General features: G+C 44.2%; 2 non-coding genes across 2 annotated transcripts; both read right to left on the bottom strand.

The window, feature by feature from the left end:
* Positions 1 to 10,463: 10,463 nt before the first annotated feature.
* Positions 10,464 to 10,536, bottom strand: trnas-gga (transfer RNA serine (anticodon GGA)). Its single transcript has one exon. It is a non-coding gene; the product is annotated as a tRNA-Ser (tRNA).
* Positions 10,537 to 13,494: 2,958 nt separating this feature from the next.
* Positions 13,495 to 13,567, bottom strand: trnas-gga (transfer RNA serine (anticodon GGA)). Its single transcript has one exon. It is a non-coding gene; the product is annotated as a tRNA-Ser (tRNA).
* Positions 13,568 to 13,916: the final 349 nt, after the last annotated feature.

Raw genomic sequence — 13,916 nt, 5'->3', positions numbered from 1 at the left:
TGATAGTTGAAAGAGGACAAGCTTGGTGAGGTTGAAAAAGCTTTCACAAGGGAGGATTGCAATAGACTTTGGACTCAATAATATGCCCATGATTGAAACATTGCCTTCGAGCAAAGCCCAAAGTCCAAACGAGGGGCCCTTCAATGACCATGGGACCATGAAATGGACTGGTCAAAACCAAGAACAGAAAACTCTTTCTGACATCATGGGCTCTCAGAAAATGGACTTCAATGTGCCTGGCCTCAGGACAGTTTGGCTGGAAGTTGGACCCAAAGTGCCTTTCTGTTTTTCAAGCTTCAAAGGTTTTTGGTCACTTGGCCAACTGAGAATACAATTTGAAAGACACATGTGTGCACGCAATGCTTGGTTGCCGAATCCCAGGATTGAACCAGTAACCTTTAGATCTTCAGACCAAAGCTCTCCCAACTGAGCTATTTCGGCTCCTTCAGCTCCAATCAGATACATGTGAAAAACCTCATGGACATGTGTGCCTCCTTTCACACTGTGATAGTTGAAAGAGGACAAGCTTGGTGAGGTTGAAAAAGCTTTCACAAGGGAGGATTGCAATAGAGTTTGGACTCAATACAGTTCCCATGATAGAAACATTGCCTTCAAGCAAAGCCCAAAGTCCAAACTAGGGGCCCTTCAATGACCATGGGAACCTGAAATGTACTTGTCAAAACCAAGAACAGAAAACTCTTTCTGACATCATGGGCTCTCAGAAAATGGACTTCAATGTGCCTGGCCTCAGGACAGTTTGGCTGAAAACAGGACACAAAGTGCCTTTATGTTTTTCAAGCTTCAAAGGTTTTTGGTCACTTGGCCAACTGAGAATTAAATTTGAAAGACACATGTGTGCACGCAAAGCTTGGTTGCCGAAACCCAGGATTGAACCAGTAACCTTTAGATCTTCAGACTTAAGCTCTCCCAACTGAGCTATTTCAGCTCCTTCAGCTCCAATCAGATACATGTGAAAAACCTCATGGACATGTGTGCCTCCTTTCACACTGTGATAGTTGAAAGAGGACAAGCTTGGTGAGGTTGAAAAAGCTTTCACAAGGGAGGATTGCAATAGAGTTTGGACTCAATACAATGCCCATGATGGAAACATTGCCTTCAAGCAAAGCCCAAAGTCCAAACTATGGGCCCTTCGATGACCATGGGAACCTGAAATGGACTGGTCAAAACCAAGAACAGAAAACTCTTTCTGACATCATGGGCTCTCAGAAAATGGACTTCAATGTGCCCAGCCTCAGGACAGTTTGGCTGGAAGTCCGACTCACAGTGCCTTTCTGTTTTTCCAGCTTCAAAGGTTTTTGGTCACTTGGCCAACTGAGAATACAATTTGAAAGACACATGTGTGCACGCAATGCTTGGTTGCCGAAACCCAGGATTGAACCAGTAACCTTTAGATCTTCAGACCAAAGCTCTCCCAACTGAGCTATTTCGGCTCCTTCAGCTCCAATCAGATACATGTGAAATACCTCATGGACATGTGTGCCTCCTTTCACACTGTGATAGTTGAAAGAGGACAAGCTTGGTGAGGTTGAAAAAGCTTTCACAAGGGAGGATTGCAATAGAGTTTGGACTCAATACAATGCCCATGATGGAAACATTGCCTTCAAGCAAAGCCCAAAGTCCAAACGAGGGGCCCTTCAATGACCATGGGACCATGAAATGGACTGGTCAAAACCAAGAACAGAAAACTCTTTCTGACATCATGGGCTCTCAGAAAATGGACTTCAATGTGCCTGGCCTCAGGACAGTTTGGCTGAAAACAGAACACAAAGTGCCTTTCTGTTTTTCAAGCTTCAAAGGTTTTTGGTCACTTGGCCAACTGAGAATACAATTTGAAAGACACATGTGTGCACGCAAAGCTTGGTTGCCGAAACCCAGGATTGAACCAGTAACCTTTAGATCTTCAGACCAAAGCTCTCCCAACTGAGCTATTTCGGCTCCTTCAGCTCCAATCAGATACATGTGAAAAACCTCATGGACATGTGTGCCTCCTTTCACACTGTGATAGTTGAAAGAGGACAAGCTTGGTGAGGTTGAAAAAGCTTTCACAAGGGAGGATTGCAATAGAGTTTGGACTCAATACAGTTCCCATGATAGAAACATTGCCTTCAAGCAAAGCCCAAAGTCCAAACTAGGGGCCCTTCAATGACCATGGGAACCTGAAATGTACTGGTCAAAACCAAGAACAGAAAACTCTTTCTGACATCATGGGCTCTCAGAAAATGGACTTCAATGTGCCTGGCCTCAGGACAGTTTGGCTGAAAACAGAACACAAAGTGCCTTTCTGTTTTTCAAGCTTCAAAGGTTTTTGGTCACTTGGCCAAATGAGAATTAAATTTGAAAGACACATGTGTGCACGCAAAGCTTGGTTGCCAAAACCCAGGATTGAACTAGTAACCTTTAGATCTTCAGACTTAAGCTCTCCCAACTGAGCTATTTCAGCTCCTTCAGCTCCAATCAGATACATGTGAAATACCTCATGGACATGTGTGCCTCCTTTCACACTGTGATAGTTGAAAGAGGACAAGCTTGGTGAGGTTGAAAAAGCTTTCACAAGGGAGGATTGCAATAGACTTTGGACTCAATAATATGCCCATGATTGAAACATTGCCTTCGAGCAAAGCCCAAAGTCCAAACGAGGGGCCCTTCAATGACCATGGGACCATGAAATGGACTGGTCAAAACCAAGAACAGAAAACTCTTTCTGACATCATGGGCTCTCAGAAAATGGACTTCAATGTGCCTGGCCTCAGGACAGTTGGGCTGGAAGTTGGACTCACAGTGCCTTTCTGTTTTTCCAGCTTCAAAGGTTTTTTGTCACTTGGCCAACTGAGAATACAATTTGAAAGACACATGTGTGCACGCAAAGCTTGGCTGCCGAAACCCAGGATTGAACCAGTAACCTTTAGATCTTCAGACCAAAGCTCTCCCAACTGAGCTATTTCAGCTCCTTCAGCTCCAATCAGATACATGTGAAATACCTCATGGACATGTGTGCCTCCTTTCACACTGTGATAGTTGAAAGAGGACAAGCTTGGTGAGGTCGAAAAAGCTTTCACAAGGGAGGATTGCAATAGAGTTTGGACTCAATACAATGCCCATGATGGAAACAATGCCTTCATGCAAAGCCCAAAGTCCAAACTATGGGCCCTTCGATGACGATGGGAACCTGAAATGTACTGGTCAAAACCAAGAACAGAAAACTCTTTCTGACATCATGGGCTCTCAGAAAATGGACTTCAATGTGCCTAGCCTCAGGACAGTTTGGCTGGAAGTTGGACTCACAGTGCCTTTCTGTTTTTCCAGCTTCAAAGGTTTTTGGTCACTTGGCCAACTGAGAATACAATTTGAAAGACACGTGTGCACGCAAAGCTTGGCTGCTGAAACCCAGGATTGAACCAGTAACCTTTAGATCTTCAGACCAAAGCTCTCCCAACTGAGCTATTTCAGCTCCTTCAGCTCCAATCAGATACATGTGAAAAACCTCATGGACATGTGTGCCTCCTTTCACACTGTGATAGTTGAAAGAGGACAAGCTTGGTGAGGTTGAAAAAGCTTTCACAAGGGAGGATTGCAATAGAGTTTGGACTCAATACAATGCCCATGATGGAAACATTGCCTTCAAGCAAAGCCCAAAGTCCAAACGAGGGGCCCTTCAATGACCATGGGACCATGAAATGGACTGGTCAAAACCAAGAACAGAAAACTCTTTCTGACATCATGGGCTCTCAGAAAATGGACTTCAATGTGCCTGGCCTCAGGACAGTTTGGCTGAAAACAGGACACAAAGTGCCTATCTGTTTTTCAAGCTTCAAAGGTTTTTGGTCACTTGGCCAACTGAGAATACAATTTGAAAGACATATGTGTGCACGCAAAGCTTGGTTGCCGAAACCCAGGATTGAACCAGTAACCTTTAGATCTTCAGACTCAAGCTCTCCCAACTGAGCTATTTCGGCTCCTTCAGCTCCAATCAGATACATGTGAAAAACCTCATGGACATGTGTGCCTCCTTTCACACTGTGATAGTTGAAAGAGGACAAGCTTGGTGAGGTTGAAAAAGCTTTCACAAGGGAGGATTGCAAAAGAGTTTGGACTCAATACAGTTCCCATGATAGAAACATTGCCTTCAAGCAAAGCCCAAAGTCCAAACGAGGGGCCCTTCAATGACCATGGGAACCTGAAATGTACTGGTCAAAACCAAGAACAGAAAACTCTTTCTGACATCATGGGCTCTCAGAAAATGGACTTCAATGTGCCTGGCCTCAGGACAGTCTTGCTGAAAACAGGACACAAAGTGCATTTCTGTTTTTCAAGCTTCAAAGGTTTTTGGTCACATGGCCTAGTATGAATACCATTTGAAAGACACATGTGTGCACGCAATTCTTGGCTGCCGAAACCCAGGATTGAACCAGTAACCTTTAGATCTTCAGACTTAAGCTCTCCCAACTGAGCTATTTCGGCTCCTTCAGCTCCAATCAGATACATGTGAAATACCTCATGGACATGTGTGCCTCCTTTCACACTGTGATAGTTGAAAGAGGACAAGCTTGGTGAGGTTGAAAAAGCTTTCACAAGGGAGGATTGTAATAAAGTTTGGACTCAATACAATGCCCATGATGGAAACAATGCTTTCAAGCAAAGCCCAAAGTCCAAACTATGGGCCCTTCGGTGACCATGGGAACCTGAAATGGACTGGTCAAAACCAGGTCAGTAAACTCTTTCTGACATCATGGGCTCTTAGAAAATGGACTTCAATGTGCCTGGCCTCAGGACAGTCTGGCTGAAAATAGGACACAAAGTGCCTTTCTGTTTTTCAAGCTTCAAAGGTTTTTGGTCACTTGGCCAACTGAGAATACAATTTGAAAGACACATGTGTGCACGCAATGCTTGGTTGCCGAAACCCAGGATTGAACCAGTAACCTTTAGATCTTCAGACCAAAGCTCTCCCAACTGAGCTATTTCGGCTCCTTCAGCTCCAATCAGATACATGTGAAAAACCTCATGGACATGTGTGCCTCCTTTCACACTGTGATAGTTGAAAGAGGACAAGCTTGGTGAGGTTGAAAAAGCTTTCACAAGGGAGGATTGCAATAGAGTTTGGACTCAATACAGTTCCCATGATAGAAACATTGCCTTCAAGCAAAGCCCAAAGTCCAAACTAGGGGCCCTTCAATGACCATGGGAACCTGAAATGTACTGGTCAAAACCAAGAACAGAAAACTCTTTCTGACATCATGGGCTCTCAGAAAATGGACTTCAATGTGCCTGGCCTCAGGACAGTCTGGCTGAAAATAGGATACAAAGTGCCCTCTGTTTTTCAAGCTTCAAAGGTTTTTGGTCACTTGGCCTACTATGAATACCATTTGAAAGACACATGTGTGCACGCAATGCTTGGTTGCCGAATCCCAGGATTGAACCAGTAACCTTTAGATTTTCAGACCAAAGCTCTCCCAACTGAGCTATTTCGGCTCCTTCAGCTCCAATCAGATACATGTGAAAAACCTCATGGACATGTGTGCCTCCTTTCACACTGTGATAGTTGAAAGAGGACAAGCTTGGTGAGGTTGAAAAAGCTTTCACAAGGGAGGATTGCAATAGAGTTTGGACTCAATACAGTGCCCATGATAGAAACATTGCCTTCAAGCAAAGCCCAAAGTCCAAACTAGGGGCCTTTCAATGACCATGGGAACCTGAAATGTACTGGTCAAAACCAAGAACAGAAAACTCTTTCTGACATCATGGGCTCTCAGAAAATGGACTTCAATGTGTCTGGCCTCAGGACAGTCTGGCTGAAAATAGGACACAAAGTGCCTTTCTGTTTTTCAAGCTTCAAAGGTTTTTTGTCACTTGGCCAACTGAGAATACAATTTGAAAGACACATTTGTGCACGCAATGCTTGGTTGGCGAAACCCAGGATTGAACCAGTAACCTTTAGATCTTCAGACCAAAGCTCTCCCAACTGAGCTATTTCGGCTCCTTCAGCTCCAATCAGATACATGTGAAAAATCTCATGGACATGTGTGCCTTCTTTCCCACTGTGATAGTTGAAAAAGGACAAGCGTGGTGAGGTTGAAAAAGCTTTCACAAGGGAGGATTGCAATAGACTTTGGACTCAATACAATGCCCATGATGGAAACATTGCCTTCAAGCAAAGCCCAAAGTCCAAACTAGGGGCCCTTCGATTACCATGGGAACCTGAAATGGACTGGTCAAAAACAAGAACAGAAAACTCTTTCTGACATCATAGGCTCTCAGAAAAAGGACATCAATGTGCCTGGCCTCAGGACAGTCTGGCTGAAAACAGGATACAAAGTTCCTTTCTGTTTTTCAAGCTTCAAAGGTTTTTTGTCACTTGGCCAACTGAGAATACAATTTGAAAGACACGTGTGCACGCAAAGCTTGGCTGCTGAAACCCAGGATTGAACCAGTAACCTTTAGATCTTCAGACCAAAGCTCTCCCAACTGAGCTATTTCAGCTCCTTCAGCTCCAATCAGATACATGTGAAATACCTCATGGACATGTGTGCCTCCTTTCACACTGTGATAGTTGAAAGAGGACAAGCTTGGTGAGGTTGAAAAAGCTTTCACAAGGGAGGATTGCAATAGAGTTTGGACTCAATACAATGCCCATGATGGAAACATTGCCTTCAAGCAAAGCCCAAAGTCCAAACGAGGGGCCCTTCGATGACCATGGGAACCTGAAATGGACTGGTCAAAACCAAGAACAGAAAACTCTTTCTGACATCATGGGCTCTCAGAAAATGGACTTCAATGTGCCTAGCCTCAGGACAGTTTGGCTGGAAGTCCGACTCACAGTGCCTTTCTGTTTTTCCAGCTTCAAAGGTTTTTGGTCACTTGGCCAACTGAGAATACAATTTGAAAGACACATGTGTGCACGCAATGCTTGGTTGCTGAAACCCAGAATTTGAACTAGTAACCTTTAGATCTTCAGACTTAAGCTCTCCCAACTGAGCTATTTCGGCTCCTTCAGCTCCAATCAGATACATGTGAAAAACCTCATGGACATGTGTGCCTCCTTTCACATCGTGATAGTTGAAAGAGGACAAGCTTGGTGAGGTTGAAAAAGCTTTCACAAGGGAGGATTGCAATAGAGTTTGGACTCAATACAGTGCCCATGATAGAAACATTGCCTTCAAGCAAAGCCCAAAGTCCAAACTAGGGGCCCTTCGATAACCATGGGAACCTGAAATGTACTGGTCAAAACCAAGAACAGAAAACTCTTTCTGACATCATGGGCTCTCAGAAAATGGACTTCAATGTGCCTGGCCTCAGGACAGTCTTGCTGAAAACAGGACACAAAGTGCATTTCTGTTTTTCAAGCTTCAAAGGTTTTTGGTCACATGGCCTAGTATGAATACCATTTGAAAGACACATGTGTGCACGCAATTCTTGGCTGCCGAAACCCAGGATTGAACCAGTAACCTTTAGATCTTCAGACTTAAGCTCTCCCAACTGAGCTATTTCGGCTCCTTCAGCTCCAATCAGATACATGTGAAATACCTCATGGACATGTGTGCCTCCTTTCACACTGTGATAGTTGAAAGAGGACAAGCTTGGTGAGGTTGAAAAAGCTTTCACAAGGGAGGATTGTAATAAAGTTTGGACTCAATACAATGCCCATGATGGAAACAATGCTTTCAAGCAAAGCCCAAAGTCCAAACTATGGGCCCTTCGGTGACCATGGGAACCTGAAATGGACTGGTCAAAACCAGGTCAGTAAACTCTTTCTGACATCATGGGCTCTTAGAAAATGGACTTCAATGTGCCTGGCCTCAGGACAGTCTGGCTGAAAATAGGACACAAAGTGCCTTTCTGTTTTTCAAGCTTCAAAGGTTTTTGGTCACTTGGCCAACTGAGAATACAATTTGAAAGACACATGTGTGCACGCAATGCTTGGTTGCCGAAACCCAGGATTGAACCAGTAACCTTTAGATCTTCAGACCAAAGCTCTCCCAACTGAGCTATTTCGGCTCCTTCAGCTCCAATCAGATACATGTGAAAAACCTCATGGACATGTGTGCCTCCTTTCACACTGTGATAGTTGAAAGAGGACAAGCTTGGTGAGGTTGAAAAAGCTTTCACAAGGGAGGATTGCAAAAGAGTTTGGACTCAATACAGTTCCCATGATAGAAACATTGCCTTCAAGCAAAGCCCAAAGTCCAAACTAGGGGCCCTTCAATGACCATGGGAACCTGAAATGTACTGGTCAAAACCAAGAACAGAAAACTCTTTCTGACATCATGGGCTCTCAGAAAATGGACTTCAATGTGCCTGGCCTCAGGACAGTCTGGCTGAAAATAGGATACAAAGTGCCTTTCTGTTTTTCAAGCTTCAAAGGTTTTTGGTCACTTGGCCTACTATGAATACCATTTGAAAGACACATGTGTGCACGCAATGCTTGGTTGGCGAAACCCAGGATTGAACCAGTAACCTTTAGATCTTCAGACCAAAGCTCTCCCAACTGAGCTATTTCGGCTCCTTCAGCTCCAATCAGATACATGTGAAAAACCTCATGGACATGTGTGCCTCCTTTCACACTGTGATAGTTGAAAGAAAACAAGCTTGGTGAGGTTGAAAAAGCTTTCACAAGGGAGGATTGCAATAGAGTTTGGACTCAATACAGTTCCCATGATAGAAACATTGCCTTCAAGCAAAGCCCAAAGTCCAAACTAGGGGCCCATCAATGACCATGGGAACCTGAAATGTACTGGTCAAAACCAAGAACAGAAAACTCTTTCTGACATCATGGGCTCTCAGAAAATGGACTTCCATGTGCCTGGCCTCAGGACAGTCTGGCTGAAAATAGGACACAAAGTTCATTTCTGTTTTTCCAGCTTCAAAGGTTTTTGGTCACTTGGCCAACTGAGAATACAATTTGAAAGACACATGTGTGCACGCAATGCTTGGTTGGCGAAACCCAGGATTGAACCAGTAACCTTTAGATCTTCAGACCAAAGCTCTCCCAACTGAGCTATGTCGGCTCCTTCAGCTCCAATCAGATACATGTGAAAAACCTCATGGACATGTGTGCCTCCTTTCACACTGTGATAGTTGAAAGAGGACAAGCTTGGTGAGGTTGAAAAAGCTTTCACAAGGGAGGATTGCAATAGAGTTTGGACTCAATACAGTTCCCATGATAGAAACATTGCCTTCAAGCAAAGCCCAAAGTCCAAACTAGGGGCCCTTCAATGACCATGGGAACCTGAAATGTACTTGTCAAAACCAAGAACAGAAAACTCTTTCTGACATCATGGGCTCTCAGAAAATGGACTTCAATGTGCCTGGCCTCAGGACAGTCTGGCTGATAATAGGATACAAAGTGCCTTTCTGTTTTTCAAGCTTCAAAGGTTTTTGTTCACTTGGCCTACTATGAATACCATTTGAAAGACACATGTGTGCACGCAATGCTTGGTTGCCGAATCCCAGGATTGAACCAGTAACCTTTAGATCTTCAGACTTAAGCTCTCCCAACTGAGCTATTTCAGCTCCTTCAGCTCCAATCAGATACATGTGAAAAACCTCATGGACATGTGTGCCTCCTTTCACATCGTGATAGTTGAAAGAGGACAAGCTTGGTGAGGTTGAAAAAGCTTTCACAAGGGAGGATTGCAATAGACTTTGGACTCAATACAGTGCCCATGATAGAAACATTGCCTTCAAGCAAAGCCCAAAGTCCAAACTATGGGCCCTTCGATAACCATGGGAACCTGAAATGTACTGGTCAAAACCAAGAACAGAAAACTCTTTCTGACATCATGGGCTCTTAGAAAATGGACTTCAATGTGCCTGGCCTCAGGACAGTTTGGCTGGAAGTTGGACTCAAAGTGCCTTTCTGTTTTTCAAGCTTCAAAGGTTTTTGGTCACTTGGCCAACTGAGAATACAATTTGAAAGACACATGTGTGCACGCAATGCTTGGTTGGCGAAACCCAGGATTGAACCAGTAACCTTTAGATCTTCAGACCAAAGCTCTCCCAACTGAGCTATTTCGGCTCCTTCAGCTCCAATCAGATACATGTGAAAAACCTCATGGACATGTGTGCCTCCTTTCACACTGTGATAGTTGAAAGAGGACAAGCTTGGTGAGGTTGAAAAAGCTTTCACAAGGGAGGATTGCAATAGAGTTTGGACTCAATACAGTGCCCATGATAGAAACATTGCCTTCAAGCAAAGCCCAAAGTCCAAACTATGGGCCCTTCGATAACCATGGGAACCTGAAATGTACTGGTCAAAACCAAGAACAGAAAACTCTTTCTGACATCATGGGCTCTCAGAAAATGGACTTCCATGTGCCTGGCCTCAGGACAGTCTGGCTGAAAAAAGGGACACAAAGTTCCTTTCTGTTTTTCAAGCTTCAAAGGTTTTTGGTCACTTGGCCTACAATGAATACCATTTGAAAGACACATGTGTGCACGCAATGCTTGGCTGCCGAAACCCAGGATTGAACCAGTAACCTTTAGATCTCCAGACTAAAGCTCTCCCAACTGAGCTATTACAGCTCCTTCAGCTCCAATCAGATACATGTGAAAAACCTCATGGACATGTGTGCCTTCTTTCACACTGTGATAGTTGAAAGAGGACAAGCTTGGTGAGGTTGAAAAAGCTTTAACAAGGGAGGATTGCAATAGAGTTTGGACTCAATACAGTGCCCATGATAGAAACATTGCCTTCAAGCAAAGCCCAAAGTTCAAACGAGGGGCCCTTCAATGACCATGGGACCATGAAATGGACTGGTCAAAACCAAGAACAGAAAACTCTTTCTGACATCATGAGCTCTCAGAAAATGGACTTCAATGTGCCTGGCCTCAGGACAGTTGGGCTGGAAGTTGGACTCAAAGTGCCTTTCTGTTTTTCAAGCTTCAAAGGTTTTTGGTCACTTGGCCAAATGAGAATTAAATTTGAAAGACACATGTGTGCACGCAAAGCTTGGCTGCTGAAACCCAGGATTGAACCAGTAACCTTTAGATCTTCAGACCAAAGCTCTCCCAACTGAGCTATTTCGGCTCCTTCAGCTCCAATCAGATACATGTGAAATACCCCATGGACATGTGTGCCTCCTTTCACACTGTGATAGTTGAAAGAGGACAAGCTTGGTGAGGTTGAAAAAGCTTTCACAAGGGGGGATTGCAATAGACTTTGGACTTAATACAATGCCCATGATGAAAACAATGCCTTCAAGCAAAGCCCAACGTCCAAACGAGGGGCCCTTCAATGACCATGGGAACCTGAAATGTACTGGTCAAAACCAAGAACAGAAAACTCTTTCTGACATCATGGGCTCTCAGAAAATGGACTTCAATGTGCCTGGCCTCAGGACAGTTTGGCTGAAAACAGGACACAAAGTGCCTTTCTGTTTTTCAAGCTTCAAAGGTTTTTGGTCAGTTGGCCAACTGAGAATTAAATTTGAAAGACACATGTGTGCACGCAAAGCTTGGTTGCCGAAACCCAGGATTGAACCAGTAACCTTTAGATCTTCAGACTTAAGCTCTCCCAACTGAGCTATTTCAGCTCCTTCAGCTCCAATCAGATACATGTGAAAAACCTCATGGACATGTGTGCCTCCTTTCACACTGTGATAGTTGAAAGAGGACAAGCTTGGTGAGGTTGAAAAAGCTTTCACAAGGGAGGATTGCAATAGAGTTTGGACTCAATACAATGCCCATGATGGAAACAATGCCTTCAAGCAAAGCCCAAAGTCCAAACTATGGGCCCTTCGATGACCATGGGAACCTGAAATGTACTGGTCAAAACCAAGAACAGAAAACTCTTTCTGACATCATGGGCTCTCAGAAAATGGACTTCAATGTGCCTAGCCTCAGGACATTTTGGCTGGAAGTCCGACTCACAGTGCCTTTCTTTTTTTCCAGCTTCAAAGGTTTTTGGTCACTTGGCCAACTGAGAATACAATTTGAAAGACACATGTGTGCACGCAATGCTTGGTTGGCGAAACCCAGGATTGAACCAGTAACCTTTAGATCTTCAGACCAAAGCTCTCCCAACTGAGCTATTTCGGCTCCTTCAGCTCCAATCAGATACATGTGAAAAACCTCATGGACATGTGTGCCTCCTTTCACACTGTGATAGTTGAAAGAGGACAAGCTTGGTGAGGTTGAAAAAGCTTTCACAAGGGAGGATTGCAAAAGAGTTTGGACTCAATACAGTTCCCATGATAGAAACATTGCCTTCAAGCAAAGCCCAAAGTCCAAACTAGGGGCCCTTCAATGACCATGGGAACCTGAATTGTACTGGTCAAAACCAAGAACAGAAAACTCTTTCTGACATCATGGGCTCTCAGAAAATGGACTTCCATGTGCCTGGCCTCAGGACAGTCTGGCTGAAAATAGGATACAAAGTGCCTTTCTGTTTTTCAAGCTTCAAAGGTTTTTGGTCACTTGGCCTACTATGAATACCATTTGAAAGACACATGTGTGCACGCAATGCTTGGTTGCCGAAACCCAGGATTGAACCAGTAACCTTTAGATCTTCAGACCAAAGCTCTCCCAACTGAGCTATTTCGGCTCCTTCAGCTCCAATCAGATACATGTGAAAAACCTCATGGACATGTGTGCCTCCTTTCACACTGTGATAGTTGAAAGAAAACAAGCTTGGTGAGGTTGAAAAAGCTTTCACAAGGGAGGATTGCAATAGAGTTTGGACTCAATACAGTTCCCATGATAGAAACATTGCCTTCAAGCAAAGCCCAAAGTCCAAACTAGGGGCCCTTCAATGACCATGGGAACCTGAAATGTACTTGTCAAAACCAAGAACAGAAAACTCTTTCTGACATCATGGGCTCTCAGAAAATGGACTTCCATGTGCCTGGCCTCAGGACAGTTTGGCTGGAAGTTGGATACAAAGTGCCTTTCTGTTTTTCAAGCTTCAAAGGTTTTTGGTCACTTGGCCAACTGAGAATACAATTTGAAAGACACATGTGTGCACGCAATGTTTGGTTGGCGAAACCCAGGATTGAACCAGTAACCTTTAGATCTTCAGACCAAAGCTCTCCCTCCTGAGCTATTTCGGCTCCTTCAGCTCCAATCAGATACATGTGAAAAACCTCATGGACATGTGTGCCTCCTTTCACACTGTGATAGTTGAAAGAGGACAAGCTTGGTGAGGTTGAAAAAGCTTTCACAAGGGAGGATTGCAATAGAGTTTGGACTCAATACAGTGCCCATGATGGAAACATTGCCTTCAAGCAAAGCCCAAAGTCCAAACTATGGGCCCTTCGATAACCATGGGAACCTGAAATGTACTGGTCAAAACCAAGAACAGAAAACTCTTTCTGACATCATGGGCTCTCAGAAAATGGACTTCCATGTGCCTGGCCTCAGGACAGTCTGGCTGAAAAAAGGGACACAAAGTTCCTTTCTGTTTTTCAAGCTTCAAAGGTTTTTGGTCACTTGGCCTACAATGAATACCATTTGAAAGACACATGTGTGCACGCAATGCTTGGCTGCCGAAACCCAGGATTGAACCAGTAACCTTTAGATCTCCAGACTAAAGCTCTCCCAACTGAGCTATTACGGCTCCTTCAGCTCCAATCAGATACATGTGAAAAACCTCATGGACATGTGTGCCTTCTTTCACACTGTGATAGTTGAAAGAGGACAAGCTTGGTGAGGTTGAAAAAGCTTTAACAAGGGAGGATTGCAATAGAGTTTGGACTCAATAATATGCCCATGATTGAAACATTGCCTTCAAGCAAAGCCCAAAGTCCAAACGAGGGGCCCTTCAATGACCATGGGACCATGAAATGGACTGGTCAAAACCAAGAACAGAAAACTCTTTCTGACATCATGAGCTCTCAGAAAATGGACTTCAATGTGCCTGGCCTCAGGACAGTTGGGCTGGAAGTTGGACTCAAAGTGCCTTTCTG

This window comes from Halichoeres trimaculatus, unplaced genomic scaffold (genome assembly GCF_033239565.1).
Source record: "Halichoeres trimaculatus isolate MK-OKI-2021-1 unplaced genomic scaffold, fHalTri1.1 fHalTri1_scaffold_16, whole genome shotgun sequence".
NCBI classification, from domain to species: domain Eukaryota; kingdom Metazoa; phylum Chordata; class Actinopteri; order Labriformes; family Labridae; genus Halichoeres; species Halichoeres trimaculatus.
Note: the sequence above shows the minus strand (reverse complement) of the source record. Positions and strands in the feature narration are given on the sequence as shown.